The 20,227-nt window shown below is 48.3% G+C and overlaps 1 long non-coding RNA gene across 4 annotated transcripts in view; it reads right to left on the reverse strand.

The window, feature by feature from the left end:
• The window catches only part of LOC132028110 (uncharacterized), an 82,490-nt gene extending 63,791 nt beyond the window's left edge, over positions 1-18,699 (reverse strand). For 3 of the 4 annotated variants that reach the window (XR_009407347.1, XR_009407349.1, XR_009407348.1), the window contains exons 1-3: positions 18,612-18,699; positions 8,649-8,840; positions 3,772-3,911 (exon numbers count right to left, since the gene is read on the reverse strand). This is a non-coding gene — a long non-coding RNA (uncharacterized LOC132028110). The remainder of the gene's footprint in view (positions 1-3,771; positions 3,912-8,648; positions 8,841-18,611) is intronic. The other variant, XR_009407350.1, reaches the window with a different exon arrangement.
• Positions 18,700-20,227: the final 1,528 nt, after the last annotated feature.

The following is a 20,227-nucleotide window of genomic DNA, read 5'->3' on the forward strand; positions in this document are numbered from 1 at the left end:
AACTACCTTAATTTGACAATAGCAAAGCCTCCTGTATCATGTGTGTCCTCTGCCCTACTGCAACGTTCTTGCAAAACCTCCCTTTTGCCTGACTACCCCGACCCCATCATAGACAGAGTCAGCCTCCCATCATGAACCCAGTATAGCACAGAAATATGAATAGTTTTATTTCTGGCCTGAAATGCACCTCAGGTCAAAACATTGCCTCAGTGCCTATAAAAGTCACTGTCTTGAACACGATGCAACGATATAGTTTGAAACTCAAACATCTAAAATTTAATCAGCAGTTCACATGGATATGAGGCTACCATGTAGAAAGATCTATCTGAATTCTGGAAAGTAACATGGCACCCAACTACAAGTGGCATACAGAGGTTGATGCAGAGACAATCCCTGAAGGAAGGGACTGGAATTTGTATGTTGAGTCAGGAAGGGAGGAACATGAGTGATCAGTACTTCCACAGCACCCCCTGTTTTGGCATTAGCAGAGGGTTCACCCTGCACAGGAAACTGGCCAATGCTGGGGCACTTGAGGGAGGTTTCTCACATACCTTACCTCATTCCATGTGTGTTTTGTCCTGGGAAGAGAAACCTTGTATTTACAGATAATATGGAAGAAACTTCAGCCATGTGTCCCCAGTTCAAATGACATCAGAACTCGTTCATCCTGGATTACACCACACACATCTCCCCAGTGTGGGAGAGGATTTGGTTGCGACTCTAACCTCAGGAGACACGAGAGAACTCACCCTTCTGAGGAAAGTAGACATGATACACATGGGGGAAACAATTCTAGGCCAGGGCTCACCTCTGCACACAGCAAAATCACAGGAGAGGCACCTTAGCGATGTAACAAGGGTGGGAGACCCTTAATTCAGAGAGCTCTGTTCCTATTCTTCCCCATGACCTCACATGGGTTAGAAGCTATGTGGTGGCATTGTTGTACCAGAGCCCACAGCAACATGCATCCCTTCGAGGACATGGGCACATTGTCACAGACAGAAACTGGTTGAATCTATCTTCAAGGGAAAGCATTTAGTACAGACATACCCTTAGCCAGCATCTGAGGATCCACAGCAGTGGGAACCCCGACAAATGTGGTCAACATGGAAGAGCTGTTAGAGATACAGCTCTCACATTTGGAGACACCTGACAACTCAGAGCAGGGCAACCTGTGTCTGTCATTACTGGTGTCCTGTCTGTACCTAGAGTGCCCACCTTTCTCCCCACCACAAAAATTAGAGAGTACAAACCGTGTGTCTCTAATCACTGTGGCAGAGCCTTCTCTCAGATGTGGTCACTTTCTCAACACCAGAGAATTCACACATGGAGAGCCACTAGCGCTGTGTCTTCGTGGAAGATTCATCTGGGGCTCAGGCCTGAGCTCCTGCTACCATCTCAGAGAGCGGGTCATCCCTCATTAAGGAGAAAAGGTGCAGGGACCTCCGGGGACACCCTGAATCGTTGCTGCTGCTGAATGCTGATGAAATCCATGTGGGAATTCCATTCTTCATGGAGCCAACACGTGAAGGACCTGGGAGGACTCACACAGAAGAAAATACTCTTGGAGAGATGAGGAAAGGAATGTTCTCAGGTGTCCCTTCTTCCTTAGCCAACAAAGACACCCTCACACTGAAAAAACACTGATCCCAATAAAATGGGGGGAAATTCTTACCCAGACACTCACATCAGAAAATCACTCGGTAAATACCTCCAAAGGGATTTCTTAGGGTGAAAATGAGATACAAACTTAGACACTGACAATTTTTCACTACAAACACATACAACTGCATCACATTCTGAGGGATGCTGAATGCAATATTGCAGTAACCAATAGCTAGAAATAAAGAAAATCTGCTCCCATCCATCAGTACTTGCATAAAGGCCAGTATCACTGAAATGGAGGGGTCTCACAACCATGCACACTGTGCCAATTAAGAACGGGGGACTTTTCCTTTACTAGCAACTGACACTGGTACTGTCTCTTGGTAGGAAATTTGACACATATATACACTGACTGGGATCAATGAGAACATCAATTGAAGGGTTAACTTAGAATATTAGAGCAAAAGGTGATTGACATATGTTCACGAAAACATTAATCTATCAACGTATGTAGATTGCAAGGATGAATGGCAAAAAGACTCAACAAACACATGGTTTGTGATCTACCTCTCATGTGTCCTTAATTCTACTAATATTGTCTTCATAAATTGGAAAGGATTCATAAATTAACTACATGCTTAGAAATATTTCTAATTTCATTACTTGAGAGTGAAAGAGCTGGAGAGGGAGCAAGAACAGTCCGAGTTGGGCAGCAGAGAAGAGGGAGAGAAACCAGGCTTCACATTGAGAAGGGTGCCCAATGTAGGGTCTGATCCTCCAGGATCCAGGGATCCTGACCTCATCCAAAGGCAGATGCTTAACCAACTGTGCCACCCAGGGACTTGCAAATTAATTTCATCTTTTACAACGGTGCTATTTTTGAAGAATTGTGTGTATCAGGACAGGAATTAAACTCTACTGTTCATATTGAGGCAGTGAGGGCTTCCTCCCCCTCTATGAGAATCTGGTAGCCAACTGCTTTTCTCCACCACCAAGAATAGCTCCTTATCTCTTGGCCTGAGAAGGTGTAAGATCACTGCCGATATGGAAACAGTCCCTGATTTAGATTGAGAACAGGAGGGGATACGTATGCTCCCTTCCATAAACACAAAGCACATCCAGGAATGCCTGTATGGTTCTTTTATTAAAGGGACACTTGATTTTTGCTCAAGTCCTGATATCAGGGTTGTCAGATCGAGCCTCTGACATGTATCATGCTCTGCACCACAGGTGGAGAATGGGTTAAGGTCTCTCTCTCCCTCCATACCTCCCCTTCCAAACTTGGCTACCAGAAGTTCCACGATGTCAATGCCAGACTAAAGGAGGAGCATGTAGGACAAGAGGTGACCCAGACGACAATCACCAACTATTGGCAAGAGACTAAATAAACTTCCTGCTGCTCCCAGAACCAAACAGAAGACTTGCAGAAACCCTATTACAACTGCATTTCACATGACCATCTTAGCAATACTTACTTCTCCTAGAATCTTCATATCAGAAATATGTTCTCATTCATCTACCCTGAGTCTTCAGTGATATGGAATTCCTACAGAAGCTGTGCAAACACTCTACCTCCTCATGTCCTTTCTACTCTATGTGAGTGACCTTCTTACTGATCCTCTTGATTTTGGCTGAGATTATGATCCCAGGATTGTGAGATCGAGCCCTGTGTCATGCTCTGCAAAGCGTGTGGCACCTGCCCAGTGTTTCTCTCTCTCTCTCGTTCCTCCCCTTCTAAAGAAAAAAAAAAAAAAAAAAAAAAAAAAGGCTCGTCCACTCAGAGATCCATTTGTAAAGATGCCCGATATTCTTTACTCAGTTTACTGGCCCTAAAAAGAATGTGTTGACAGAAAACACTATTTTGGAGAGAATGTCTATTTATAAGACAACCCTGCAATAACTCAGGATTCTGCTAACAGAAGCAAACTGTAGTTCAGATGTTTTGTTTGGGGCAGGGACTTGCAGAACCTTCTCCATATGTGCCACTAAGTAATTTTCCCCAAGCAACAAACTCTAGATATTCTAGTTAAGCGTACATCTCCAATTTAATCAAAAAGAAAAGGTTATCTTTCCCTCTGGAAGAAAGACAGAAGCCAGCAAAAGAGGCACCCACGTCACGCCATGAACCTCAACCCAGGCAGAAGTTTCAGAACCAGGACAACTTACTGCTTACATGCCATACACCATGGAGACGACAGGGGTCACACTCCTGTACATGTTGCACTTGAATCTGCACTGAAGAGACAGAGGCCAGACACATTGGATGTTGCCAAGGAGGCCAAGTCACCTTAGCCTCGAAGCACCACCTGTAAAAGCAGAGAGAGCAGAGAGCTGAGGTGTCAGGACCCATACTCGGGAAGACATAATGTCTTACAAAACTGAAATCATGTTCCTCCCTTCCAGCAGAGAGCCCAAGAGCAAAGAGACCAAAACCACAAGATCCTGAAATCTGTGAAAGAATTAGCATTGCTTCTGGCAGACCTTCAAATAATACATGCATGGTAAATTGGCTACCAGGAGTTCCATGATATCTATGCCAGTCCCAAGCAGGAGGATGTAGGCCAAGAGATGGCCCAGAGGTCAATCACCATTTGCAACTAGTGACGAGAGTCTAAGTAAAGTTCCTGCTGCTCTGAGAACCTGAACTGAAGATCTGCAGAAACCCTATTTCAACTGCATTTTGCATGACCGTCCTAGGGTCCCTTACTTCTCCTTAAATCTTTTTTCACCTTTGACATGTGTTCTCATTAATCTACCCTGTAACTTAAATAACACAGAACACCCATAGGAGATGTGCACATACTCTACCTTCTCAATGTCTTTTCTACTCTATGTGAGTGACTCTGTTAGTCTTTCTTTCTCTTTTCACAACTCCATTTGGCTGAAATGAGCCTCTGGTATTTCCTTTTTAAGACATGCCTCTCATGGACCCTGGAACTCAAAAAAAAAAAAAAAAAAAAAAGAAAGAAAGAAAGAACAAACAAACAACTAATCACCACCCAATATGACCCAAGGGCCAGCCCTCCAGCAACTAGCTTCTAGAGGATTCTGGGACAATTTGGGGTATAGTTCTGATAGGATTTTCCCAATAAGAAAACACTGCCAGCCTCCAAACCTGATTGCAAACTAAATAGAATCAGAGCTTCACGGGACCCATTGTGAGGCAAAGAAATGCCTGGGGGTGGTGACAGTGGGTGCCAGTCCACGTGGCTGATGGATATCAGTTCAACGGATTTGAGATGGTTTCTTAGATGAAAGAAGGCAGCCACAAGCACACTTGGTTTATTAGCATCTATTCTAAATAAGCCTGGCAGGCATAGTGAGGGACCATTTCATAAAGATTTTGAAACCCTGCTGTGCTGGAACTTTTCATGAGGAATATCTAGAGTGAAATTTCAGTAGTGTCCAAGCCAAAGCCAAGTGCGATGCTCCCATCAGACTTGACCGCAATACCTGTCGATTGGGGTTGATTCCTCTTCTCGAGGTCCCCCAAATATCCTGAGGTTCCTATACCTGCCAACAAGTAACTTTCCCTACTCATCTGGCAAGGCTCCTGGGCACTGTGTCATTGAGGTGTGAAGCTGCTATTGCAAAGGGGCTCCACAAATCCACCCTTAATTCCTGAAAATTGTCTGGTCATTATCTGACTCTATAAACGTTACTCTCAAATTGGACATTTAGCTCAATCCCTCGGTAAAATAACCAATGTTTCCAGCAGTGTCCTGTTACAAGAAAAAGGCACTTGTGCTGACTGAACCTACGCCAATAATCCTATGTACCTTGGAAGAGAGAATTCTCCCTGAGAGCTTCTGAATGATGGAGGACTCAGGGAGGGAGAGAAGTTAAATGCTCCCATTTGCTCACACAGAAATATTTCATCACATTTCTGTAGACCATGGATACTTTCAGATACAGAAATACAGATACATGGATACATATACAGATACATGGGCACTATCCCTCATTATGGAAGAAGAAACATTAAATAACCAGCAATGTTTCAAACAAGAGTCACAAAGGTAGACTCATCTTATCTTCCTCAACTCACTCTGTCCCCCCCACCCTTAGTAATTCTTGTTTGGCTTGAATGCAGCTTTTCCATGAGTTCTGCAAATCTGTACCCCATTGAATTTGAGGATTTTCATGATCAGACACTAAGACCCCATGAGACACATCACCATGTAAAGTCATAGGCATTTAGTGGTAGAGTAGTAATGAAAGGCCTGTGGACACACGCTTAATGAGATATATTTTCACCAAACATTGAAGGCAAGACATAGCATGGAGGTAGAGAGACCACAAGACCTGCATCCTGGTCCCTATAGCATGGCGTGTCCATGAGTTTCCATATCTCCAAGCCGAACACACTCATGTCTTCTGAGATAAGGGTTCTGCTTCTAGAATTTTCTCCCAAGGAGAAAACCAGAGGGGTTGTAAAGGATTTGCAACAGTGTTCATGGAGGCTTCCTGGATGACGGTGAAACCCTGCAGCCCACCATGTTGCCTGAGGCCCACAAAACTGTTCAGTGCCCACTTTGGATCTACCATGGTCATGCAGGTGTAGCCCTTTCTTCCCCGGTTGCACAGCACATCCTCTCCTGGTGTCCACCAGGCCACTCAGCCTCTGTGTTCCATGTCCTTGATGGATCTCTTTGAAAGATGGTAACCTGCATAGGGGTGGAAGGAGCAAATATACTCCTTCTCACCCTTTCTCCCTCCTTGCGCCCATCCAAGGTTTGTGCAGGGGGAGCAGAGCTGCAGGGACATGCAGATAAATTTCTTGTTCTGTGGAGCTTCCAAGAATCCCCTTGCCCAGAGCCTGAGCCTTAGCACTTAGCAGGATATTTTGGTCTATAACCCCACCACCCACCCCAGCCACGTGGCAGCATTCCCTCCAACCAACGCCTAAGTGCTGACCTAGGCACTCAAAAGGAGACTGGATTAGGAGACACACACACTGTACCCAGGTGCCTGACTGTGCTCCATACCACACCTTATACTTCAGGGTTCTGGTGATGGCAGAATTCCCGCTGTGTGCTTTTTGCCATGAGACATGCCAACCATCCAATGTGTCAGAGAACAGAGCCGGATTTCAGGCCCCCTGTGATCTGGCTGGCTGATGCGACTGCCTGGGCCTGCCCACCTCCTTCCCTGCCTCCAGTCCTTTCCTATGAGCATCTGCCTAGGCCTTGCAACTCTGGCTCTGCTCTGGTGCCCCAGGCCCTGGTTGCAGGCCATCAACAGGCAGTTGAGGGGCCACAGACTCTGGCTTGCTGGCCCTGTGCTCCCCTCAACCCAACCACCATGTTGACCAATGTGGACCCAAGTGCCAGATAGGACTGCAGCCCCTGCCTTCCTGCTCAACCTTAGAGGGCACATCTGAAGCAAGGCACGTCAGACCCAAATACCTGCTCCCAGCCCCCTCCCCACCAGGCGAATAACACTTAGGCACAGATGTATAGGGAAGCCAACATATTCTTAAAAGTTTATTTATTTATTTGATAGACACAGATCACAAGTAGGCAGAGAGGTAGGCAGAGAGAGAGAGGGGGAAGTGGGCTCCCCGCTGAGCAGAGAGCCCAACACGGGACTCGATCCCAGGACCCTGAGATCACGACCCGAGCCAAAAGCAGAGGCCCAACCCACTGAGCCACCCAGGTGCCCAGGGAAGCCAACATATTCTACATCCAGGCATTGCATATCACTCAGCCTCTCATGGTATGCAGGGGGGTCAGAGGAGGATTCAGCACAACAGAACAAACAACATGAGTAGTGAGCAAATGTGTTTCTCCTGGGGCAGCAACATTGCAAGATACCCTGCAGTAGGCCTGGTTGTCAGCCTACCTGTGCTCCAGTAAGAGCCCTGCTCTGACACTGATGAGCAAGCCACAGACCAAGAGTACCTCTGCAGGTAAATGGGCCCAAATATATCTTGGAACATTTCATTTTATTGTTTTGATTTTGCTCCAAAGTCCATGGAGATATCTCTGGGGCATGGATGGGGCTCTCCATTCAAGAGCACAGGATGTTAATGAGCCATATGTTCCCCTAAACACAACTCCTGGGATAGGCCCAGTCAAGCTTCTACCCATGGGTTACTGTGTGACCTCAGCAGGACCAAAGCACAGCCTGCTCCCTGGATGTGCAGAGAACAGGGATGCAGTCCCTGTGCCTCACATTTGGAAGCCAGAACTCTAAGGGAACTATGAAAGTGGGCTGTTTGTAGCACAGAAACTGGCAGGCATCATGCCTCCCTGAAAGCCACCCAGGCTCCTGGAAGCCCCAGAGTGGGGTTTCAGTGGCTGATCTGCATTCCAGATCGCCCCTGTCCTGTCCTGACATTGACCTAACCTGGAACCTCTGTGGTCCCTCCAAGGTCGGTGGCATAAAAAAGGGCCTAGCATAGTTGGGGTGGCCCTGGGAAGGGAAACCACTGAGGCAAATCCCAAAATGAGGCTGGAGGACATATCAGGGGCTCACTGATATGGGAATCCAAAGCAGATTGCTGTGGAAACAGGGAGCCCAGAGTCTGTGGAGGGTGTTTACATCACTGCTAAAACAGCTCTTTCCCTGTCGAATGAATCTGTCTGTGCCTCACACCTTCCATAGAAGTGGGCGTCACAGCACTTTGTACCCCAGGATTTGGAGAGGAGAAACCAAGACAATGAACAATAAAAGCACCTCAACAGTGGTTGGAACAGAAGCAGCATCCATGAAGACATATCTTCCTATGATTGCTTGGTAGAAAAGGTGTTTTGGAACCCCTGGCTCAGCTGGTCATGTCGTTTTGAACATCAGAGAAAAAGAACCTGGCTTCAGGGAGCCTCCCTCCAACATGGTGACTCAGATCCACCCTGACTAAGTTCTACAACCTCCTCTCCAGGGACATTCCTGCCAATCTGGTAAATATCGGGCTGTGTAGACACACTACCCTGCAAGCTCTGCCCCAGGAAGCTGTGGACCCAGCAAGTTTGTGGCTCCCAGTTGGGCCTAGCTGTCCTCCCCGTGTCACCAGGACAGTGCACCTGGGCCTCTGGCCTTACCTCACTTCTCAGTGGTGATGATAGTGGCCTCTAGGAGTTCCTCAGCCCTGCCTCATCTTGGTCATCAGTCTGAAGATGTACGCTGACACTGGGTCCAGCAAAGTGGCTGTGAATTGCCTCAACATGGCACCCATCTCCACTGTGGTGAAAGTGCTGGTGTTGCTGTTGGCCAGCAGTAGATATTCTGATACCCTGTGGGTGGGACAGGAGGGCCACACATCAGTCTCATCACCCCCTCAGACACCACATTCCCACCACCCTACCACCACCACTCTGCCGTGTTTCCACCACGTCCTTCCTGCTCTGCCAGCATCTGAGAGGAATGTCACAGCCGCAGTGGCAGATGGAGCCTCTGAGTGCTGGGACCCCATGACTCTCGTTCACCTTCATCCATCCCACCACCAATATGTGGAAACAGTTTCATCTTTAGTGTTCAATACTTACATAAAACACCAGTACTCTTCATATCAACAATTTAAAACCTCCCCCCAAAAAAACAAGTTCCAGAACCAGATGCATTTCTTTACCATTCAGGGAAGGATTCATAGCAGTCATTTGCCCACTTTTCCAAAAACTGGAAGAGAAAGTTTCTAAACTCATTTGCTGAGGCCAACATAACCCTAATGCAAAAATAAATGAGGATCCCCCAGGAAAGAGTCTTACAGTCCAATATCCCTGGTGACCATAGAAGCAAAAATGTTCAACAAAATACTAGCAACTCAAGTTCACCAATATGCTGAGAAAATCATATACTATGATCAAGTGGGATCTTTCAGGAATGCAATCATGCTTTACAGTTGCACATAGATCAAAGTGATACAGCACATTAAGAAAATAAAGAATAAAAATGATGTGATTATCTTGAGATGCAGGGAAGCATTTGACATACTTTAATAACCATTTGCAATCAAAATTCTCAATAGTGTGTGTAGACCAGGAACATATCTCAAAACCAAAAAGACCATATATGGGGTGCCTGGGTGGCTCAGTGGGTTAAAGCCTCTGTCTTAAGCTCAGGTCATTATCCCAGGGTCCTGGATTGAGACCTGCATCAGGCTCTCTGCTCAGCAGGAAGCCTGCTTCCTCCTCTCTCTGCCTCTCTGCCTACTTGTGATCTCTCTCTATATATATCAAATAAATAAATAAAATCTTTTATATAAAAAGGCCATATATGACAACCACACAGATTACATCACATCTGATAGTGAAAAGTTTTAGCTGTTTCTATTTCCTCTAAGATCGCCTAACTTAGGAACATTGCCGATATTTCCTTGCCACTTTTGCTGAACACAATATTGAAAATCCAAGGCAGAACAATTATGCAAGAAGGTAATCAGAAGGCATCAAAACTGGAAAGAAAGAAGTAAAATGGTCACTAATTTCAGATGATATAGAATATAAGGAAAACCTCAAAAAAGCCAGTGAAAAATTGTTCAAACTATGACTAAATTCAGTAAAGGGGCAGGATACAATATCAGTACCCCAAAATATGCTGTGTTTCAATATGCTAATAACAAATCATCAGATAATAAATTAGGAAGATCATCTCACCTGAAGTTATATGAAAAAGAATGAAACACCCAGGAATATACTTCACCAAGAGGTAAAATCCTGTATGATGAAAACGACAAGACAGGAAGGAAAGAAACTGAAGGCAACACACATAAACCAAGAGACACCGCATATTCACGGGTGAGAAAAATTAGTAATGGTAAAATGTCCATACTTCTCTAAGCCATCTACAGTTTCATTGCAATTCTTGTCAAAATTCTAAGGACATTTTTCACAGAAAGAGAAGAAAGATTCTAAAAATTTGTATGATGCCACAAAAGACTGAATATCAGAGCAATCTAGAGAAAGAAGAACCACACTAAAGGCATCGTGCTTGCTCATTTCAGACTAATGACAAAGGTAGAGTAATCTAAACAATCTAGCATTGTCATAACAACAGACACACACATCACCAGAAGATAGGAGAGAGCCCAGAAGTAAACACACACACCTATGGTCCAGGACTTTTTGACAAAGGAGCTAAGAATAAACAAGGGGGAAAAACACTCTCTGTCATCAATGGTGCTGGGAACCCTGGAGAGCCACATGCAAAAGAACAAAACTGCACCATTCTCTTACATCATACACAAAAATTAACTCAAAATATGTCAAACGATTGAATATAAGTCCTGGAACTATAAAACCTGTAGCAGAAAACACAGGGTTTGGAAAGGTCCTTGGTAAGAGGTCTTGGTAGTGGTGCTTTTAAGCAGATACCAAGGGAAAAATAAACAAAGAAGCAAAGTGTGGCCCTACATCTAACTATAAAACCTCCAAACAACAAAGGAAACCATCAACAAAATAAAACGGTAACCTAAGGTAATACATTTGTAAATTATATACCCGGTAAGGGGGTAATATTCAAAATATAAAGAACTCATGCAACTCAACAACAAAACAAAGCAAAACCCACAAAAGCACCCAAAACAACAAAAACCCCACAAGTTATCTAGCATATCAGGAGAAGTTCCAAATAGACATTTTCCTAAAGAAAACATACAGATGGTCTACAGGAACATGAAAAGATGCTCAACATTAATCATCAGAGAAATGCAAATCAAACCAGAATGAGGCCCTACTTCACACCTGTCAGAAGAGCCATTATCATAAACAGAAGAAATAGCAAGTTTTGGTAAAGATGTGGAGTAGAGGAAAACTCTAGTGCACCATTACGGGGAGTATATATGGGTGCAGTCACTACAGAAAACATTACAGATGTTCCTTAAAAAATGAGAAATAGAGCAACCAAAGGATCCACCAATTCCCTTTCTGGGTATTTATCTGAAGGGAATGAAAACACTCATTCACAAAGGTATATTCACCCCTGTGTACACTGCAGGATTATTTACAACAGTGAAAATAAAGAACCAACCTAAATGCCATCAATGGCTGAATGAATAAAGAAATTGTGGGGGTAAACACAGTGGAATCCTACTCATCCATAATAAAGGATGAAATATTTTGATTTACAACATGGTGGTCCGTGAAGGCATTATGCTAAGTAAAACAGGCCAGACAGAGAGACAAATACTAGAGATCACTTACATGTAGAACTTTAAAACAAACAAAACAAAAACAAAAATTTGAGCTCACAGACAGAACAGATGTAGGCTGGCAGAAGTTTGAAATTGGGAGGTGGGAGAAATGGGTGAAGGTGTCAAAAGGAAAAAAGAAAACAAACCCAAATATAGCATCTTTTTTTTTTTTTTCAATTAAGTAATCTGTACCCCCAACATGACTCAAACTCATAACCTGGAGATCAAGAGTCACACACTCCACCAACCCCCCCAGCCAGGGTCCTGGAATTGTCATATCTTCCCATACACAATGTATGTAGAAAGGGGAAACTAATTTAATCTAGGGTATTTTGAGGGCTAGGTGTTTCTTGGTAAATGTACAAATGAAAGAACACATTCTTCAGGGTCACACACTCAGGACTGTATCTAGTTCTAATATTTATCATGACACTGAGAAAGAAACTTGCCTTTTTAATTTAATTATTTATTTGAAAGACAGAGGGGGGGACATACTCAGGGGGAGGGACAGAGGGAGATGGAGAACAAGACTCCCCACTGAGCAGGGAGTCTGAACTGGGGTTTGATCCCAGGAACCTGGGATTATGTCCTGAGCCAAAGGCAAGCTTCAACAACTGAACCACCGCGGTGCCCCTACTTAACCTTTTTTCTGCCTGTTTCTCCACCTCTGCGGATATTATGAATATTTGCTTTTAGAACGGCTTCTATTTTTAATTTAATAATGGGTTTTAGATTTGAATGAAATAGAGGTCACTTAGAATAATACTTATGACAGTAAGCCCTCAAAAATGTTTTTAAATATCTTATTCTGGGGGTACCTGGGTGGCACAGTCAGTTAAGCAGCTGACTCTTTTTTTATAAACTTATATTTGTATCCCCAGGGGTACAGGTCTGTGAATCGCCAGGTTCACACACTTCACAGCACTCACCAAGGCACATACCCTCCCAAATGTCCATAACCCTACCCCTTTATCCCAACCCCCCTCCCTAAGCATCTGACTCTTGATTTGGACTCAAATCAAGTTCCCAACTTCTGGGAGAGAGCCCCACACCAGGCTCCACACAGCGGGTACACTGCTGGAGGATTCCCTCTCCCCCTCTGACCCTCCCCTATCTAGCACATGCTTGCGCATGCAATCTGTTTCTGTCTCTACAATAAATAAATATGTCTTTAAAAATCTTATCTTGAACATTTGGTGGTTGCATAACCATTTTCATAATTGGGCAGTATCTCCTAATTTACAAAGCACTCTTATACATGCTTTCTTATTGGAGTCAGGATATGGTCCTGGGAGAAGAATTTACTGTGTTTATTTATACAGGAAAATAAAAAAAACCAGATTTAGAGCAGGGCTGTGCTTTGCTCATGACTGCAGAGCTAACAGATGATCTTCTGATTTTTCAGTCCAATGGAGGAAGAAAAGAAAAAATCCAGACACTGTAAAAAGAGCCAATGAAGGGCAGTAGAAACTGATAAGGGAATCAATGCAGTAAGACGATGCAAGCAATATTTATAAATACTTACCCCCACAGCAGTGAAGCAACTAAATATGTAGAGCATATATAAACAGACCTAAGAGAAGCAATATGCACTAATACCATAGGGAAATTTAATACCTCACAGTTCTCTCAATGATATGCCATCCAGACAGAAGAAAACAAAGGAAACATCAGCCTCAGAAAACCCATTACTTAGATGGACTTGACAGATACACACAGAACCCTCCGTCCAAAAGCAGCACATGCAATGCACTCCTCTCAAGTGAACGTTGATCATTCTTCACCATAGGTCATATGTGAGGCCACAAGACAAGTCAATAAACTCCAGAAGCCTAAGATTTTCCCAAATAATGAGTGAAACCAAATCGACCATCTTTTCCAAACACAGTGGTATAGAACTAGAAATCAATTACAAGAAGAAAACTGGAAATTCATAAACACAGAGACTGAGCAACATGCTACTGAACAACCAATTGAATTCATGGGCAAACTGAAATAGGATCACAGAAATACTTTGAGGCAAATGAAAAAATAATACAATCAAACAAAAGTTATGGAATGCAGTAAAACGGGTTCTAAAATGGGGCACCCGATTAGTCAGTGGAGTGCTGTGACTCTTGATCTTGTGGTTTTGTGTTTCAACCCTACGCTGGGCATAGAGATATCTTTATTTTTTTGAAGATGCCATTTATTTATTTGACACAGAGGGAGAGAGAGAAGAGACTGAGCAAAGTGTAAGGAGCAGCAGGCAGTAGAAGAGGGAAAAAGTGGTTCCCCGTGCTGAACAGAGAGCTGAGGCAGTGCTCAATTCCAGGACCCTAAATTCATGACCTGAGCCAATGTCCAATGCCTAACAGAATGAGCCACACAGGAACCCCTTAGAGCTAACTTTAAAAAAAAAAAAAAAGTGGTTCTAAGAAGGAAGTTTATAGTGATACAGGCCTAACTCAAGAAACAAGAAACATCTTTAATAAACAACCTAATTGATACCTCAAGGAAACATAAAAAGAACGATTGAAATCCAAAGTTAGTAGAACAAAGGAAGGAACATATCAGAACTGAAATAAGTGAAATACAGACTAAAAAGTCAACAGAAAGATAAAAAGAAAAAAAAATAAAATAAAAAGAACAGATAAAAAAAGATCTGGTTTTTTGAAAAGAACAAAGCTGACAGAGTCTCAGCCAGACTCAAGCTAACAAAAAAGAAAGAGGACTCATCATCAGAAATGAAAGAGATGTTCCCTGATACTATAAATATGCAAAGGCTCATAAGAAAGCTCTATGAACAATTACACCCCAACAAGCTGGATAATCCAAAAGAAAAAGGACACATTCCCAGAAACATACAACCTGCCAAGACTGAATCCTGAAGAAACAGAAATTCTGAACAAACTAATGACCTGTAGGGAGATTAAATAAGAAACCAAAAATTTCCAACAAGCAAAAGTCCAGGACCCCATGGTTTCACCAGTGAATTCTATGAATCATCCACAGAAAAAAAATGAATACCAATCCTTCTCAAACTTCCAGAAAAACAAGAGGAAGGAATGCTCTCCACCTCATTTTATGATGCCAGAATGGCCCTTATTGAAACCTCCCATTGTGTCCCCAAGAAAATGTCAGACTAATATAGAACATAGACATAAATATCATCACACAAATCATACTAATGTGCCGCATTCACAAAATGAAAGATCAGCATCATAGGACCATCTCAAAATATGCAGAACAAGCATTTTATAGTGCTGCTACCAAATCACTGCCCCCCCCCCTCTGTGTTTCTGCTGCCTGGCTGGTCCCCCCCCCCAGTCCCCCAGCCCCCCCACTGTGCCATCCCCCCACTGCCACCCTGCTATGCCCCACACCCCCACCGCTGTCCCCTCCACACCCCACTGCTGACAGGCCGCTGCGACCAGCACTGCCACCCTCCACCCTGCTACGCCACAGCAGTGCCCCTTTGTCCCATAACAGCTAACCCTCTCCATAGCTGCCCTGCTGCCCTGTGCTTGCAACTGATGCCCTGCTCTGTCACCCCCAGTGCCCATACCACTCCCTTGTGCACCCCAGGACACTGCCACCTTGCTGCGGCACTCTCCAGTGCTTCTACCACTCAGGTGCCTGTGTTTCCAACACCACCACCACTGCTACCATAGTCACCCTGCTGCTCCTGCCCATCTCCACCACCCCGCCCTGCCCCCAAGCCATGCCATGCCATTGCCAGGCAGCTGCTGCCCCGCTGGTCCCTCCCAACCACATCCAGGCCAATCTCTCCCCACTTCGCCTCCTATCTGCTGCCACCCAACTGCACTTCCTTAAGTCACGGCTGTCTCACTACCCCACACTGCCATTTCTTCACTGCATACTGTCCCCTTGCTGCTGCAGCTATGAAGAGCTCCTGCCCTGCCCACACAGATATTAACCTTATGCCCTTGCCCTGCTGGTCTCACCAAACACCCCCGAAATGCTACCACCCGTTGTCCCCCCATCCCTGCTCCAGTACCTCCAGATTCCCTCCTCGTTGACCTACTGCTACCGCCCCACTCATCCCAGCCTTCTCCCAATGCTGCTACTTCCTGGGTGCCCCCGCCTCGTGACCCTGCCGTCCGCAGCACACCCCTCATTCTGTCCACATTACCACCGCTACTGTTGCTAAGCTACTGCCCTGTGCCCCAGGCCACTGCTGACCTTCACTGTCCAGTCCACACTGACATGCATTAAGGCCCTATCCCGCCCTTCATGCCCTTCCTGTACAGTTGCTGTGCCACTGCCTCCCCGTTGGTTGCATTCCCCCCTTCTCCCCACGCCAGCACCCGCCTGCCACCCCACATGCACCTGTGCAGCCATGCTGTCCCACCCAGCCCACCACCATGCTCATTAGTGTCCTGCTGCCCCACCACATTGCTGCTACCATCCCTCTGTGCTCTCCCTGCACCTCTACCCTGTCGGGTGCCCCATACCCCCACTACCAATTCCCTTCCTTCACTGTCATTGCCCCTTTACCGCCACCCTGCTTCTGATCAGCTGCCGCCCTGTGTCCCACTCTTGCCCTATGTCCTGCTGTTGCCCTGTGTCCCCTTGCTGCTGGTCTTTTTAGCTCAGCCCTATGCAGCCCTGCCCTTTGACTTGCATGCCTGCCCCACCTGCCACGCTGCCCCCATGCTGTTCCAGCCACCCCTCCCTGCAGCTACTACCTAGTGCAACCCTGCCCCCCACTCTGGAGCCTTCCCAATTCCTACCCCTGTTGACACACTGCTGCCACCCCTTGAGTCCTACTCCACCTTCCCCGCACTGGAACCACCAGGCTTCCCCCACAACATGAGTGCTCCCACCACGCTGCACCCCCGTCCACAGCGCCCCCACTTACAACCACCATGTCCTCTCCGCTGCTATCCTGGGTCCCCGCTGCTTAGGCTATCAGTGGTGCCGCCCTGTAAACATGCACCAAGCCCACCAAAGCCAGGCCTTTGCTCGCTGCCTGACCTACCACACCATGATATTGGTGTCCCGCTTATACCCAGCTAGTCCTGCCCAGGCCCAAGCGACACTACCGCCTAGCTACTCCCCTCCCCCACTCCAATGCCTCCTGTCTGCCTAGTGTGTGGCTGCCCAGCAGGTCCACCACATGCCGGACTGCTACCAGCTTGCTGCCCCCCAAAAATGCACCCCTGCCACCCTGCTGTGCCCCCCGCAGGCCCCCTTACTGCTGCACTACCTCTGTCCTGTGCCCATGGCCTCTGCTGTGCTTCACTGCCCCACATTGTTGGCATGCACTATGAGCAGGCCCAGTAAGCCAGCCAAGCTGTCGTTGTGTTGCTCCTCAGGGCTGGTCCCACACTCCCTACACTGCCCTGCCGCCTATATTCCATCCCCCCACATGTGCCACACGGCTGCCCCACTCGGGTGTTACATAGCTTCCCCTTACCTCAAGAAGCTTCCCCTCCCTTTTCCAGTGCTGCCTGGTGACACCACCACTCCCTCCCCCGCTGGCCCCGCCCCCTGAGTGTTCTACCCTCTCTGCCACCTCCTTGCCCCCATGGAGCTGGGCAGCCTTGCCCACCAGACCATGACACTGATGCCCCGCTGATACCAAGCTGGTCCCTCCCCTCCACCTACCACGACCAAGTATCTTCTTCCCCCTCGCCCTGCTCCATTGCCTCACTGTGGCCACCGGTATTACTGCTTCGCATGCCCGCCCTCCTGCCCCCCTCATGCTGCCATCATCTTGCTGCCCCCCACATGTACCCTTACCACCCTGCTGTACCCCCACACACACACAACCCTCTTTACTACTGCTGCCACCGCTCCACTGTTGCCCTATGTCCCAGCCTCTACTGTGCTTCGGTGCCCCGCCCCCTTGACGTGAACAAAGGGCCTGCCCTCCCCGCTCGCCCCACTGCTGCTACCCCACCCCCATGACTTGCACTATGGGCCCGCCCCCCACGCCTGTCCCACTGATGCTGCCCATCCCTTTGATATGTATGATGGACCAGCACACCCAGCCCTCCTAACTACTCTTACCCCAAACCCCTTTGACGTGAACGATGAGCCCGCCAACCACGCCCTCCTAACTGTTGCTGCCCCACCTCTTTGACCTGTACTATGGGCCCGCCCACCACATCCTCCTAAGTTTGATGCCCTGCCCCCTTGACGTGACCACGGACCCGCCCACCAACACCCTCCTAACTAATGTTGCCCCGCCCCCTTGACCCTCGCGATGGCCCCGCCCACCACACCCACCCCGCTGCTGCTGCCCCACCCCCTTGACGTACACAATGCGCCCGCCCACCACATCTGCCTAATTGTTGCCGCCCCACCCAATTGACGTGCAGGATGGCCCCACCCAACCACGCCCTCCCTGCTGCTGTTTGCCCGACCCCTTGACGTGAACCAGGGGCACGCCACCACGCCATCCTAACTGCTGCTGCACTGCTGCCTGTGGCTGCTCCCACCCTCTCACCGCCTCTGCCGCCGCCTAGATTCCGCCTATCCTCCACAGGTGCCACACAGCTCCCACTCCTCCCAGTGCTACTACTGCCTGCCCCCATCCCTGCCTCTGATGACTCCTGCTCCCTCCCCTGTGATCCCGTCCCCCTTCCTCAGTGTTATCTCCTGGCTGCCAACTGCTCAGGCCCATGCAGCCCCACCCACCGTGCCACGACCTTGACGTCCCGCTGACTCCAGGCTGGTCCCGCCTCCCCCCACAGGCCACGACTGCCTAACGGCTTCCCCCTCCCCCTCTCCATTGCCTCCACGCTGCCAGGTGTATTACCACAATACTTCCACCCTGAATATTTGTTCCCCTCCCCTCAGAGCTCACATTGCTACCACCACATGCACCCCTGCCACCCTGCTGTACCCCTCACACTGCCCGCCTTACCTTAGCTGCCGTGGCTCTGTGGCTGCCCTCTGCCCCCGTCTCTGCCGAGCTTCGGCTCCCCGCCTCCTTGACATGCAGGATGATCCCGCCCACCACGCTCGCCTAACTACTGCTGCCCCACCCTGTTGACGTGCACTCTGAACCCGCCCACCGCGCCCTCCTAACTGCTGCTGCCCCGCCCCCATGATGTGCACAGTGGGCCCGCCCACCATGCCCTAATAACCGTTGCAGCCCAGCCCCTTTGATGTGCGCTGTGGGCCCGCACACCATGCTGGCCTAACTGCTGCTGCCCCGCCCCCATGACGTCCACTCTGAGCCCGCCCAACACGCCCTCCTAACTGCTGCTGCCCCGCCCCCTTGACGTGCACTCTGAGCCCGCCCACCAAGCCCTCCTAACTGCTGCTGCCCCGCGGCCATGACCTGCACTCTGGGTCTGCCCACCACGCCCACCCTGCTGCTATTGCTGCAGAGCCGCTACCTCTGGGCTGGTCCCACCCCCACTCCCGGTTGCTGCTGTATAGATTCCACCCACCCCCGACAGTCACTGCAGGGCTGCCCCACTTGGCTGTCACACAGCACCCACACCACGGGCCCTCCACTGCTCCCTGTGCCACGACCGCCTGGCTGTCCCCTCACCTGCCTCTTGTGACCCCTGCTACCTCCCCCATGGGTCCCACCCCCCAACCATAGGGCAGCCCAGAGGCCTCACTTACTACCCCATGCTGTAATGGCCCCATTGCCCCACGGAGTTGCCCTTGACTCTCGCTGCCACACCCCGCCCCCCACAGCTACCGCACCCCAGGGTCTTGCTGTCCTGATGCACATCCCCCCATCGCCACTGCAGCCCTCCCCAACTACTCTCCACGTCTCCCCTTATTGCCACACTGACCCTGCCCTCGTCCCTGCCCCACCACCCGCTGGCCTGATGCTGCTGCCAGTGATTACATGGCAACTTCCCCTTCCTTGGCTGCCCTGCTGCTGCTGCCTTGTCCCGCTACCATGAGACCGCCACCCTGCTGGTCCTGCCCGCCCCCACCATTAACCCCCACTGCAGTACTGTCCTGCTTTACTCCCCCCACTCTGCTGCTGACCCACTGTGCCCTGCCAACACCGATACCCCCCACTGCACCTCCCCAATGCCACCGTGACTGTGACCCAGTGACATTGCTTCCCCGCTGCTCCCCCCATAGCCCCTGCTGCCTCACAGCACCCCTCTGGTTGCCGCCTCCCCTCCATGCTGCTGCTTCCCACCCCACCACTGTCAAGTCCCCCATGCAGGCCCTCAGTACCATCCTACAGCTGCCCGGGGGCTGCCTGGCTGTTCTGACATTACTGGTGTGCCCTGGAAATAATCAGTGGGAGACCGGCCATAAGAGAATTTCTGCATAGGGACTGGCACCAGGTGTGTTCTGGAAGTGGGTTGGTGGTCTAAGCAAGGGGGTAAATCCCAAGAAGGAAAATAGCATAATTATGTTACCTGTTAAAATAGCCTAAAGAGCTAAATTTAAAGTGCTTTTAATGTCTCCTTTTCAATACAGTGACTTTAGTCATCATATTGTGCACCTGAAAATTATATAATCTCAAGTTAGCTAACTGGAATGAAAACTAAAACTGTA

This window comes from Mustela nigripes, chromosome 12 (assembly GCF_022355385.1).
Source record: "Mustela nigripes isolate SB6536 chromosome 12, MUSNIG.SB6536, whole genome shotgun sequence".
In the NCBI taxonomy this organism is placed as follows: Eukaryota; Metazoa; Chordata; class Mammalia; order Carnivora; family Mustelidae; genus Mustela; species Mustela nigripes.